At 37.6% G+C, this 15,069-nt stretch overlaps 1 protein-coding gene across 1 annotated transcript in view; it reads left to right on the top strand.

The window, feature by feature from the left end:
• Positions 1-15,069, top strand: part of LOC114053720 (thymocyte selection-associated high mobility group box protein TOX) — a 371,079-nt gene that overhangs the window by 325,602 nt on the left and 30,408 nt on the right. The window lies entirely within an intron of this gene.

Here is a 15,069-nt window from a genome sequence, read left to right as displayed (position 1 = left end):
ATTACATCACTCCCTAGAGTTGCTGGTGTGTTCATAAAGACTAAAAAATCCTCAGGGTGTTTTGAAAACTGTCCACACCTCTCTTCAGCACTTAACTGTTTACTCAATTGTCATCAAAACTCAGTTTCACTCTTTGTAAAATTAACTTAAAGCTTAAGCTCTTCTATTCTCAGCCACTCCCTAAAGACCACCAAAGTATGTTACCCAAACCCTTCTAGAACGCAGTCCACGTTGGGTTAAGTGGGAACACATGTACAATTTGCTTCTTTATTTAATGTATCCCCATGGTATCACCAAATATTATACTGGGGAAGACCAGTGAGATACTGCTTCTCAGCCATGTCCTGAGGTGTTTCAGGAGTCCTTAGGGGATAGTGGGGAATCAATTACTGAGGTGGTCCTTGGAATCACTGCCCTCCCTTGACTATGACCCAGTTTTGCTTCATTTTTCTAAACCTTGAACACTTTCACCATGGCCCGTCAATGACCAGACAAGGTAGCATTCTCATTTAAATAATGTAGCAGCTAGTATGAGATTTATGTACCATGAGGAGGAACACACTGGTCATCGAAATGCTTAAATATCTGTAGTTTGAGGATTTGGATAATGTGAATATCTTCTTAATGATGAGTTACTCCCACATTTGGTCCCTTTGCCTCTTAGTTGATTTATGGAGTACTACATCTCTTTTCATCAGGTTCTTAAAATTATGTCAGGAGAAACAGAGAGTCTTAAAGTCAAAAAATGCCTATATATTGTGAAAATTAACTCAAGTTGTGGGTTTCCCTAAAACTTCTGCTGAGGTCACACAGAGAACCTTCCCCACCAACCCTCTTTTGTGTTTTAGAGATGTAGGGGCTGCAAATGTTGATTTAACCACTATGAGAGATATCCAGCCCAAAGGGAGTCCCTTTGATGGAAAAAAGAAAGAGTCATGCCACTAAGTCATAAGTTGACACAGAGTTCTATTAAAGGAAAGGAAAATACCCCATAAGACAAACCTCCCAAGCACATTACTTAAGCCAAGTTCAGAGGCAATGCAGACATTGCTTAAAGAAGAAATAATTAATTGAATAAGCTAAATACATGTGTCTCCCTACATTCTCCAAAATATTGCTCTGATTTCTGACTAAATTTCTATATTCTTGGGCAATATTCAAAAATCAGGATGGTAATAGACCAGTAATATACAGAGTGTCCTCAAAGCGCTTCCTTAGGCTATTCTCCAGTGGTATTGATGTTATATAATAAAATAATGGTGCAGTAAATGGAATGCTGCACTTTGAGACAGGGTGTCTTCAGTTCAAATCCCATCTGACACTGATGCCATGGACAAGATACTTAGCCTCTTTAAGCCTCAGTTTCCTCAGCTGTAAAATTAAGAAGTTGGACTTGAGATGGCCTCTAAGGTTTCTTCCAGCCCTAAATATGTGATCTTATGTTTCTGTCAGAAACTAGTCACTTTGCAATTTAAAACACAAACTGAAAAACCTCAAACTCTAGCTAATTTTCTTCCTAATAGCAGCATCATTTTCAATTTTGTCAGGGCTTTTTTTTTTCCTTTTCTTTTTTTGGAGTGGGAAGAGGAAGAAAAGTGATGCCAGGTGGCCTGCAGAAGGTCATTTTGCCCTAATAGGTTCATAAACCAGTAGATTATCCATTTTCATATGCTAACTCTACTCTTATACTAAAATAAACTGCAATAACATTGACTTTCAGAAGGAAGTTAAGCCTTCCCAATGTAGACATTCATTAAACAATAAAGACACAGAAGCAGTGTTAGAGGCCTCTTCATAAACCCATCACAGGGTCCTAGATAGAGAGCTAGAAAGGCTCTGCGTGGTTTTCATACATGTATGATTACATGGCTTGCTCTACATTGTTTCTTGCATTTACTTTCTGATTCATTTATAAGTTACATATAATTAGACTACCTTTTGTCTGTCTCTTACTAGAGCTTGCTTTGGAGCATTCAGCTTGTGAATCAAAATTGAACCGTTGTGTTACTTAGATGGCACAACACATTAGGTATTGTGAAGCAAAAGCCTTTCAGAGTCCAGTTGGAGTGCTGCATGGGGGAAGGAAACAGATAGGAGAAATGGGATTTCTTATGGTTATTATTCTCTTTTAGAAAAGCATCCTAAGGCATGAATACCGAGACAAGGGATTAGCAGAAACTCCAAAGCCTACCTCCAAATAGGAAACTTTTTATGTTACAGCCTACTTCCCAGCACTGCTAGGGGACGAAAGTGCTTGGTAAACTTTAAAGGACCAGGGAAATGCGAACTCTTCTGACAGGCACCTTGGCATTGTTTTCATTTATCTTCATTAAAATGGCCCAATGCTCCCTCTTCCTCCTGGCAGAGGGGCTTACTTAAACAGAGAGGTAAGATTTTCCTAAAGAGGAATTGAAAGTGACAATGACTCTCTTTTCCAAGACTCTAAAAAACACTACAAATAGACCCAGCTCATCTCATGGAACAGAATGAGGTCAAGGAGATGAAACCAGCTCATAATTCCTAGAAGCAGTATCCTGCATGTGGAAGACCAGGGCTCTGTTCGCAGGAGACAGCCCTCCTGGAGCTTGAAAGGGCTCCCAACAAAGTAAAAGCACTTGCCTAGTTTTCGCATTTCAGCACCATGAGAATTTCAGCAAAATATCCAAAAGTGTTATTATGGTGTATTACCACCTGTTCATTCCCTTTATGTTGACTCACTGTGCCAGCATAATGTAATATCTGTGTTTCAAACTAAATTAATTCTACTTCGCCCTCGTTTAATATTCAAACTGGAGAGCATGCATACTGTTATTTATTTTTAAAGGAATGTCGCTGGAGCAGATTAGAGGCAGGCTATTAAGCTCCAAAATTTAGGACAAATGTGCATGTTAGAAAATAAAGCCACATGATGCAATTGGCATCGTGCAGGCAGCTGGTTCAAATGGGAGGCTAGGATTCCATGGACCGCAATTGTGCATAACTCCTGTTGTCCTAATAGCCCACAATTACGAACAGCTACAAATGTAAACACAAACTGGGAAAAATGGACAAAATTATTGATGACTTATTGGGGGCTTAGAAAATTACAATATTTAAGAAAAACTAGCTATTAGGGAGATTACAATTGAATGTTTTCTTGTCTATACATGAGAGCATGACTAATAGAGTTGCCATGTGTTTATATCACATGCTCCTTCGTTGGGAAGTGTAGGAGGAAAACAGCAGCCATGGAGAATGACAGGTCTTTATTTTCAGGATCCGTAGTGAGTGAAAGACTCTAGATAGATAGATAGAAAGATAGAAAGATAGATGGATAAATGGATGGATGGATGGATGGATGGATGGATGGATGGATGGATAGATGGATGAATGGCTATAGATATAGATGGACTTGGGTCATTGTGAAGTTCTGTACAAAGAAGGAATTCAAAGGAATGCAGAAAGAAAAGCTCAAATCTTCTGAGGAACACAAAACCACACATATACATACACATATGCACATACACAATTCTTTTCCCAAAGTCACTTAAAAAATGCATGTATCAGAAATATCTGCATTTTAATACTTTAGAAAATGGTGCTGACTCTGGAGTGGGAACAGAATTGTGTTGGGGATTCCAACTGGAAGTTTTAAATGCTAATGAATTGTAAGACAATAGATAGAGCTCATTTCAGTAAGCTAGTATATTGTCTTTTTTTTTTTTAAAGAAGGCACCAGATGGGGAGAGTAATATAAAACAAGTTATCAGTGTGATGTTGTTCTTTGCTACTTATTTTTCACTGACTAGAAACTATAGAGAAAAAAAAATAAACTTAACTATGTCCCATCTTTTGTATTAGTCTCATTGGATTTCCAGCAATCCTCAGCATCCTTTTTGAAATGCGGTTCCAGTTAAATCTTCTGTCTACCTAAGTATTCTTGAATTCTTTTCTAGTACTCATCTCAATATAGATCCCATGTGCACTGGCTACTGTGAAGCTCAAACTAAGCCTATTAAATAAGAGTCTCTCTGGCTTTAAAGCAGACAGGAATGGTCCAAATAGCTATAAAGGGCACTCAGGTCATTTCCAGCCAAGTCAAAGCAGCTCTTAAATGGAAAAGGAAAGTCACTTTAAATCAGAACCAGATGTAAATGTACTAAATGAACCTTAAGTTCCTAATTGGAGACACAGTAAGGCTGTAATACATTTAGCAAATTACAAACAAAATGTTCTTGTTTACATTACGTTAAATGGCTTTAAAGCTTCAGCCAAAGAGCTAAATAAACATGCTGTTATGCTAAAAATGGAATGGAATGCCTATTCAGAGTTTGGTATATGCAGAAGGGACAACAACCTGTGTGTGTTTATGTGTGTGTGTATGTGGGTATGTGTGTGTGTGTGTGTGTGTGTGTGTGTGTGTGTGTGTGTATGAGAGAGAGAGGCAGAGAGACAGACAGAGAGATGGAGAGAAGATATTTACTTTGTGGTGGAAAAGGAAGATAGATTTACCTCGGGCTCCAGAATTTAATGATCAGCAAACACTTGCAAGGCAAGTATTTGAGTACTGTAACATATGCCTTCTTTCAGGCTGCATAATTCATATGCAGCAATATTAGCCATAGAGGTTTAGCTCACTAGCAACACCTCATTATTTTATCCCTCAGTTTTTATTCCTATGTTTGACGCCTCATGAAATTACTGTTAATGTGTTTATATAAGGGCAGATCTGACACAAGTGGGAAGAATTTAATTTCCCACTCATTCTTTCCTGCTGATGTGTCCTCTTCCCCTGGTAGAAGTGGCAAGTGTAAATAGTTAATTTGCTTCAATTATGAGCCTGTCCTGCTAAATTAGAAGCAGCAGGGATATGAAGAGCCAGAATTATACTTATGAGGCAGCTGACAAATCCTCTGAGCCCACAAAATCAAATCATTTACTCCTCATTGGTGCTCAAACACCCACCAGATAAATGATGCCATTTATCCTTTAATATCTCATGGAACTTAGATTTTATGTCACCAGTACTTACATTACCTAAAGGCCTGTTATATTCTAGAATTCACACATGAACTTCTCTTGGCCATCCCATTAAAACTCCCTTGCTTAAGGGATGTTCTCCACTGAGGTCCTCCCGAAGCTTCATTGTGGTACAGAGGCAGATGGAGGACTCCTAATGGCAATGCCACTTCAGTGTAATCTTTGCTTAGTCCTACCAATTCAATCCAATAAACATTTATTAAGCACAGACTTTTGGCAAGACCCCTTTTGATAAAAAGTCAAAAGGGAAAAAGTTCAGCCTTCAAGGAGCTTACTTTCTACTTTGACAAATTGGAACGACTCCATTTGTAGGCCCAGCGGTGGACTGTGTCTCATCATTGGCCACTAGTCCAGCTAGGTGCAGAGAGAATCATCACTAAAAGGTTGGCAACTGTTTTTCAACCACAACAAATCCCAAAGACTCCCTACTCAAGTGGGAATGGTTGTGAGCAGCATTGGACTGAGAAAAGACACATATCAATGATTATGGACTCTTTTCAAAGAATTTTATATCTACCATGGCTATATTGAAGTAGTATCAGTGTAGGATACTACTGAACAAATGTAATTTGTGCCATTCTAAAACTGTTAATAGTAAAAATTTGGAAGTAATTTTTTAAATTGAGCAAACACATTATTATATTCAAATATCATACATATTTCATTTCTATGTTTCAAGTATTCTATACATGCACATAAGTAACTGCATGCTTTGCACACAATTGCTACACTGTTATCAATATAATTCTTCTAATGTAATGGCAAGTTCAAGTTGACCTGACTTTATGCATGAGATGTAGTCATGAACAGTTGGATATCAGGTGAATATTTGTATATCAAATCTCCTTATTACCTTGATTAACACTTCAATTACCTTGATTAACACTTCAATGCCCTTATATGTTTCTATAGAAGGGAAAGAAAATAACTTAAATTGTTTTTTAAAATATCTTGCTTACAGCAACATTCTCCCTTTATCCACATGCGATCTGTGTGTATTTCTATGTCCCTTTATAACCTCCACTCCAAACAAAAAAATGCTATAGAAAATCAGAGTAGGAAAAAAATCTGCGTAGGTTGAGGTGATTGGAAAGACTTGGTGAAGTAAACTAGCCTCCTGGTCTGGGTTTGAAAGGTTGGGCAGACAGAAAGGAATGAGGAAGACTTTTAAGGAAAAAGAAGGAAAATAACAGCAAACAACAAATATTTATTAAATTCCTACTGTAGTATGTGCCAGCCTCAGCAAATGCATAGGAGTGAGGCAGTTCATGTAACAATAAAGAAATTAATTCATCTGATTAAAATAAAGAGTTTTAGTTGGAATGTGTGGTTGGATAACCAAGGTGAGGCCAAAATGCAAAGGGTCCTGATAAGATGAGGAGGTTGGACTTTACATTTGTATTATCTTGAGAACTCATTTAAAAACCACACATATGTTAAAACATCATGCTCCATCATATCCAACTCTTCATGACCCCATTTCGGGTTTTCTTGGCAAAACTACTGGATTTGCCCTTTCCTTCTCCGAATCATTCTGCAGATGAAGAAATTGAGGCAAACAGGGTTAAGTGACTTGCCCAGGGTCACACTGCTGGTAAGTTGCTGAGGATGAATTTGAAATCATGAAGATGAGTATTCCTGACTTTCAGGCTTAGCAATCTGTCCATTGTACACCTAGCTGCCCATGTTAAAATATAGCACATGGTTAATTCTTAATTTTCTGGGCACTTTCATTGACTCCATGGGGTTTAAATGTCTAATTAGCCACACAGGCAATGTCATTACTTCAGGTATTTAGCAAAAACTCCTAACTAGAAGAGCTAAATGGGAGTATATTTAAAGACAGCAAAGATAGTATATGGCTTCTTTCATTTCCACTTAAAGGTAAAGTTCCTTCTGTGGCTTTCAAGTGCAGTTGCCAAACTGTCAATAAATACTTGTTGCTCCTAATGACTAATTGATAACCAAGAGGGTCTACTGAGAAGACCATTTTCAGTGCTAGATGGACCAGCAGGAAACTTCTGCCACTCTGCAGGATGGCAGACAGGAGTGGACCCCTGCTAAGTATGCTCAAAGTGAGAAATCAGACACTCATATTGGAAACTGCTGCACTTTATCAAACTTGGAAATGGGAATTTTCATGGTGTATACTGGAAGTGAGACATATGCAATCACCATGTTGCTAATAATACATGGACTCGAGTGATCTTCTTTTCACAATATCCTGCTTAGTTCTAGATCCAAGTAATGATCTTGACTTAGCATGGTTTTAAAGGCACACACTTGTTTTATTTCTCGAGATATTTTTCATTCATCCATCCAACTTTCAACAATTATATCTACTATGTGCAGTGCATTAGGCCAACCATTGGAAGAAATAGAATTGATAAATAAGATAGCAGTTTGCAATCAAGCAGAAGTGATTAGACATATACATCACTAAATATAGTAAAAATTAGAATATGATAAGTACAAAAGAGAAGGTGTCCAGCTGTGGAGAACAGAGAAGTTTTACTGGAGGCAGTAGCATGTGAGCTTGACCTTAAAAGACAAGTAGATGTTAATAAGCAGAGATGGGAGGAAGGAAAGAGAGTTTTCCATGTATAAGGAGCAAAATGAGCAAAGTTCTGGAGGAAGAAAATCGAATACAATACAGGGACACTGTCTAACACTTTTTATCCTATGAAAATACACCCATGATTTTTAGCAGACTTAAGTATTTTATGCACTATATTAGATGGAGGATGACAATAATTGATAGAAAATCATTCCTTTCACCTTAATTTATCAACTCTGTAATTTCCACCACTGAGTGTGATTGTTGCTTTTGATATGACCATGCCATGGTAAAAGTGGTAAATATTCATATATGCCCAAAGGACCAATTTTTTTGTTGTTAGAGAGAGCATTTTCTTTTATAAGAATGTTTTTATTTTACTTTTTCTCAATTACATGTAAAATGATTTTTAACATTTGTTTTTTATAATTTTTGAGTTTCAAATTCTCTTCTTTTGTCCTTGAGAAAATAAGCCCTTTGATATACATTATACATGTGCAGTCATGCAAAGCATATCTGCAAAAAAGAATTCAGACCAAAAAAAAAAACCTAGGAAAAATAAAGTTTAAAAAATTTTGTTTCAGTCTGCATTCAGACTATATCAGTTCTTTTTCTGGAGATAGCATTTTTCATCATAAGTCTTTCAGAATTTTCTTGTATCATTGTATTACTGAGAATAGCAAAGGCATGCATAGCTGATCATTGTACAATATTGCTCTTACTGCGTACAATGATCTGGTTTTGCTCACTTCACTTTGCATCAGTTCATATAAGTCTTCCCAGGTTTTTCTCAAATCATCCTGCTCATCATTTCTTATAGCACAAGAGTATCCATCACAATCATATACCACAACTTGTTCAGTCATTCCACAATTGATGAGCATCCCTTTGCCACCACAAAAAAAAAGAGTTGCTACAAATATTTTTGTACGTATAGGACATTTTCCTTTTCCTTTGATCTCTTTGGAATTCAGACCTAGTGATGATATTGCTGGATCAAAGGGAATGCACAGTTTTGTAGCTCTTTGGGTGTAGTTCTGAATTGTTCTCCAAAATGATTGGATCAGCTCACAACTCCACCAATAGTGCATTTTTGCTCCAATTTTTCCACATCCTCTCCAACATTTGTTATTTTCCTCTTTTATCATATTAGCCAATCTGATAGGTGTTAGGTGGTACCTCAGAGTTGTTTTAATTGCATTTCTGTAATCAATAGTCATTTAGAACATTTTTTCATGTACCTAGAGATAGCTTTGATTTCCTTTTTCTGAAAACTACCTGTTCATATCCTTTGACCATTTATCAATTGAAGAATGGCTAAAGAACCAATTTTCAAAGAAAAAATGTAAATCTTCCTACAAAGTGTTCTCACAGAAACAACATGGTTGAGATTGGAGGCAAGGAGCCAACCACTGCTTCCATGAGCTCAAAAAGAACCTGAGTCTTTGTTGCACTTTGAGGCTACTGGTAGGAGACACATAAAAGCATGGAGAACTAAAGTCCTTCAAGTTGGCATTTCTAAACTGACCCTTATACTGCAGCTGAATAGCTGAGTATGCACACCAGAGGGAAAGGAGAAGATCCAGGGGAGACTTCTATAAAACAGAGCAGTACAGTTTTGGAAAGTCTGCTTTATCGGGATTACTTTCCTTGGATGTCTGGATTGGTGTCATCTGTGGTGTGTATGTCCCAAGAAAAATGTTGTGCCTTGAGCTGTGCTGTAAATTGTTTGAGATTTAGGACAAAGAGTACAAAATGATGCCTATGTGTTCCCAGGTCAGTCACACCTTTGACAGTACCTTCAAAACTTTTCTCAATTCTCTGTGTCAAAGATTGTTTATCCTTGCAGTCACTGGTTCGGAAGGCTAATTAAGACTCTACTACTAAGTCTGTGTTCCTTTAGTATCCTAAAGTTACTTCTGCAACATTTATATTAAAATGGCATGTTTAAATCTATAACCCTATTTAAAAATTCTTTGTATGGATCTCACTGTCAGATGAGTGGAATAAAGGGGTTATTCATGGGAATACATCCCACTCTATTGTATCACACCTAGCCTAGGCCACCTTCACAAACAAAATATGGCAGGAGAGCCCTTCCATGTGTCTCAGAAGATGATTATTACAAAGGAGTTAGGTGGTAGTCCCGCAATCAGGAAGACAAGTTCAAATTGACCTTAAATACTTACTAGCTGTGTGACCCTGGGCAAGTCACTTAACCTCTGTTTTTCCTCAAATGTAAAATGGAGATAACAGCTCCTACTTTGCAGGGTTGTTGTGAAAATCAAATGAAGATAATATTTGTCAAGTGCTTAGCACAATGCCTGGCACATAGTACATGCTATATAATTGTTTATTCCCTTCTCCTTTCCCCTTCCTCCTTCCCCAGATGTTTCACAGTGGACCTCATTATCATTCTGTAAATGCTGATTTTGACATCTCCTTGGGTTTTATTATTCTTAGACATCTTCCAAGCAAATCACATGACTAAATTTGACTAGTTTAGTTATTTTGAAAAGTCCAATTGTGGGTAAACAATGTTTATGGGAGGTAGTGTGTTGCAAGAGAAAGAGTGATGGATTTATTATCAGAGGGCCCTGGTTCATATCCTGGCTCTGATGCTTACTACTAGAGTAGTCTCGAGCATTTACATGAGCCTCAGTTTCCTCAATGTAAAATGAGAAGATGGGACAAGCTGACCTTCGAGCTGTAAATGTATTTGCCCTATAGCTTTAGTTGACTTAGAAGTATCTAATTCCCATTGAAAAATATCAGTGCTATATTTATTTCATTGAACAATTGTAGTAACATATTGTATCCTATAAGAAATTCAGGGTGTCCCAAAAGTCTTAGTGCTGGTTTCAGCTCTCAAACTTTGAACCTGCACTAAGACTTTTGGGACACTTTGTGTTTTGAGTATGCATCAAACACTTGGTTACCAGAATGTAAACTACTTAAGGACAGGAATTGTTATATTTTTGTCTTTGTATCCTCAGTATTCTAGCCTAATGTCTGATGAGTAGTAAGTACTTCATAAATGTTTGTTGATTGATTGATAGATGTTTTATTTCCTCCAGCTCACCTCTCAAGTATACTAAAAGAAGTCCTTGTGCACTCAATTTCTGAAGTCCTCTGAAAATTAAAGTATTTATTTGCTATAGGCTTGCTGTTATTTTGGTTCATATATAATGCAAATTTAATTTGCTATCAAATACAAACTTTGGGAGTAGTGTATTATAAGTTAACCAGAAACATCCTAATTTGACTTCATAGAATCCAAATTTAGGTGGAGAATTTTATGCTGCCTTTCTTTCTGCTATAAAGTATTTGTTGAAATAAAACATGCTTGGATACAGGCTATGGACCAAGTCAAAGAGAGAGGAAGGAAGAAAGGATTAGAAGAGATTTTAAAGAGTTTCCTTTTCTATATGAGTTCTTCCCAGTGACATGGTGAAAAAGATTATAAGAAAAATTTTCCTAAACATAAGGTTGTTGGGTTTTTTTTTTCTTTTCATGTCCATCACAATCAGTAATTTAAAAAAAAATAAACTTAGGGTATATTGTAGTTAGGGACTATTCATCTATTAAAATATACTTAAATATTAAGAACATTTTTCAAATGAATCAGAGATTCAGAAGATTACATTTTACTGAGTTTTGGCTCTCTTGAAGAAGTCATTAATTAAGTTTTATCAACCCATAAAAATATGTATAAATATCTTAGTTTCACCATTGAGATGCATTTCTAGGAGAAAACCTGCGAACTCTCTCATAATAGCAAACAATATCATCTGACTGTTAGTACAGGATAGATTCGAAAGTCTTTTGATGAACTGGAGTAAACTGTATATATGGTGTATTATGATATTCTAATCCTCCTCTGTCCAGCTTTTCACTTTATTTCAACCAGCTGTGCACCATTTGGAAGCCATTTTGCAGCTCAACAAAGCACTAATATTTAGTCTATAAATCACATTCCTTTTCAGTGTTTGTCTTTCCCAGAGAGGGACAGAGAAACCATTTCTATCACAAAATTGCAAATCAGTCCTATCCTTATCACATGTGAAGGCTGAGTAAAGTGGTCATCACAGAATGTTACTCCCATAAGTTGGAGACCACTTCTAAGTGCATTCCTTCATCACCATTTTTAGCATGTTGTGCTACAATAGATGAGCTTCTTGAGCCTTGCCCTTCCCAGGGGCCTCTAATGCAGCTTCCTGAATGGCCCAGAAATCTTTTTAGTGTCTGTTTGGAAGAGAAAACATTTTCTTGGAGGCAGCCTGACCTGTAGAAAATATGCAAGATTTGGAGTCAGATCTTCATATCACAGCTCTGCCATTTATAACTTGTATGACCCTGAATAAATAACTTCACCTCTCAGCCTCAGTTTCTTTATCTGTAACCTCAGACAGCAGCTAAGTGGCATGGTGCACAGAGTGCTAGGACTGCAATCAGGAAGACCCATCTTCCTGAGTTCAAATCTGCCCTCAGACCCTTACTAGCTGTGTGACCTTAGGCAAGTCACTTAACCCTATTTGCTTCAGTTTCCTCATCTGTAAAATGAGCTACAGAAGGAAATGGAAAACCACTCCAATGTCTGCCAAGGACATCTCAAGTGGGGTCACAAAGTGTTAGATACGACTAAAAACAACTCAACAGCAACATTAGGAGGTTAAACAATATTATTAGTCTTAGGTACCTTTCTGCTCTAAATCTATGATCCCAATTTTGCCGTGCTTGGGTAGGACTCTTAGAGGTTCAGAAGCAGTTCTATATAAATATTCAGAGGCCAAGTGGCATGTTGAGGACTTCCTTAAGGCATTTTCATCAAAAACAGCATGTGGAACCAGGTTGGCTCTCGTTAATTTGAGTGTTTTAATATATAAAGTAAACAAAGAGCCATAAGATGTAAAGTATCATAAACCCTGACTAGTTTTCAACTGTGAAGGTCCCAATGAACTGGAAAGAATCCGCATTAGATTTTCATTCTGATCTGTCCCATTGCCCCCTGAACACTAATACAGAAATATGTCTCTTATAATCATTCTTTTAAATCCTTCCTCTGAACATTTACAGCTAACAAGAGAAAGTGAATCCATCAATCCATGTAATGTGACGTGATGAGTTTACTCCTTTCTAAAGTGGTACTTAGGCACTTATATGAATGATCCCACACAGCCAATCATCAATAGCCAATGGGGAGCCATTTGTGGAAAACATGGGAATATGAATGCTAGTCAGGTACCTCATAACAGCATTGATCCCCAAGTGAAACTGAGGGACAAATATTCAGCCTGAAATACATGGAGAAAGCCCTCCCCCACACTCTACCCTTTCCATTAATGTTAATAGACAGTTAGCAAAAGAAATTAACTCTTTCCTATAATTTTAGCTGCAAGAAGTCCAACAAAGGAATTGTGTACCATGTCCTTTGTTAGGCACACTGTCAATTAATGTAAACAAAGGGTCCTGTGATGGCCTGGCTGTTTTAGTAGACAACAAATGATAAAGGAGTGTAAAAGCTGTAATCAGGCAAGCCTGCATGTGAATGGAAGATTGTCTCTTGGTCTGATTCTTTAACAATTATCCTTTTGAGGAATAGTACAGACAAAAGGGTGGCATAGACAGAACAACCTTTGGAAACTGAATGGACCTTAGTTACCTGAATGAGGGTCACTTTGAGTATCCTATTAATAAAAATAAAATAGAAATGCTTAGATTATATAAATATGTGTTACTATCAAAAATGTCTTTACTAAAATATTCACTTTGAAGCTGTAAATAGGAACTCTATCTTTATGGGAAATAACCTCTCAGAAGGTTTCTGTGGTATTAAGAATAAATGTAAACCCCGCCAGTTTAAGGCCATTCATTACAATTTATGTCTTGAAGAGGGGCTTTAGAGAAACTATATACAGAAATCTGCTTCTCCTAAGGAAAAATAAATCAGTAAATAACTGTAAAACCACGTGTTTCTCAAGGGCTGAGTAACCAAATTGGCTGCATAAATAGCACATCCTATTTAATGAAATACATGCAATGTTAGTGTTTGATCTAATATTTCATTTTTTTTTAGTTTGCAGACATTTATCTCCAAAACTAAATACTAGCTCAGACCCAAATGATTAGATGTATACAACTAGACCACTAGAAATAAAGAATTTAAAGATATACTTCTACTGTTTCTCCTCTCAGTTTCCCTCCTCCATACTTCTCCATTTTTGCTGAAGATGCCACCATTCTTCCAGACCCAGGATTGCAATCTGAGAGTGATCCTTGACTTATCCTCCCTCTCTTTCATGCCTGTATCCAATCATTTACCAAGTCTTGTTGATTCGACCTCTACAACCTCAGTTATCTAACCCCTTCTCTCCATCCCTATGGCAACCACCATAGGTCCTCATCACTTCTCACTCAGAGTACTAGAATCTTCCTCTAATTGGTCTCCCTGCTTTTAGTCTCTCTTATTGCTAATGTATCCTTCATATATCTGCCAAATTGGTATTCCTAAAGCCCATATCATCTCTGCTGAAATATTTTTGTGGCTCCCTACTACCTCTAGCATAATAGAAGGACTCAGCTTGGCATCATTTCAGTCCCACACAGTCTGGCCCCAGCCTATAGTTCCAACTGAATTTCACATGGCTGCTCTTCATGCCCTCTGTATTCTAGCTGGACTGACCTGCATGTGTTTGCTGGATTTGGTAATGCCTCCTCTGCTTTGGTGCCTTTGGCTGTAGCATCCTACACTCGGAGCTGGAAGGGACCTCAGAGTCTAACCTAGGCTGAACTGTCATTTTGCAAATGAGAAAATTGATGATGCATCTTCCGCAGCAAGTGTCCATGTCCTACTATAAGTTCAAGAGGTCTATCCAGTGTGCTGGGTGGGGGGGCCTTCTTTAAGCAAGGAAGAAGGAAAGAACTAAGCATTTATATGTGCCTAACACCAAGCAAAAACAAATAACAATCTCTTCCTTCCAGGAGCTTACATTCTAATTGGAGAAGACAACACACAAAAGGGGAGCTGAAGGGGAGGATGGAAGGTTAAGAAGGTGCATGGAATGAATGCATAACTGTGAAGTCCAGAGAAAGTCAGGAATGGGATCAGGAGGGGACTGAAGACAGTCCATCCTGGACCCTTTCACAGAATCGAGGCTCCAGGAGATACTTACCAGTGGGAGAAGGGAGGAGGGCTTGTGGAAGGATATTCCAGGGTGCACACTCTTGGAGTTTTCCCAGATGTTCCAGATGTTACAGAGTAAGGAGGCTCCAGGATAAGACTGCAGTAGAGGCATGATTTTAAGTCCAGAGAAAGTGGAATGAACAATTACTAAGTGTATTAATTAGGGTCCTGTTTCTAACTCCTTTGTCCAGGCTAATCATTTGTTTACCTTGAGATAGTTCACCTTAATTAAAACCACTTAGTACCCAGGAATAAATAATATTTCTCACATATTGAATTTCACAGCAGGGAATCAAGCTCAGCTAACAAT

The sequence above is a fragment of the Vombatus ursinus genome, unplaced genomic scaffold (genome assembly GCF_900497805.2).
Source record: "Vombatus ursinus unplaced genomic scaffold, bare-nosed wombat genome assembly UNPS02014812.1, whole genome shotgun sequence".
Taxonomy (NCBI): domain Eukaryota; kingdom Metazoa; phylum Chordata; class Mammalia; order Diprotodontia; family Vombatidae; genus Vombatus; species Vombatus ursinus.
The sequence above is the reverse complement of the archived record's forward strand: the minus strand, read 5'-3'. Positions and strand labels throughout refer to the sequence as shown.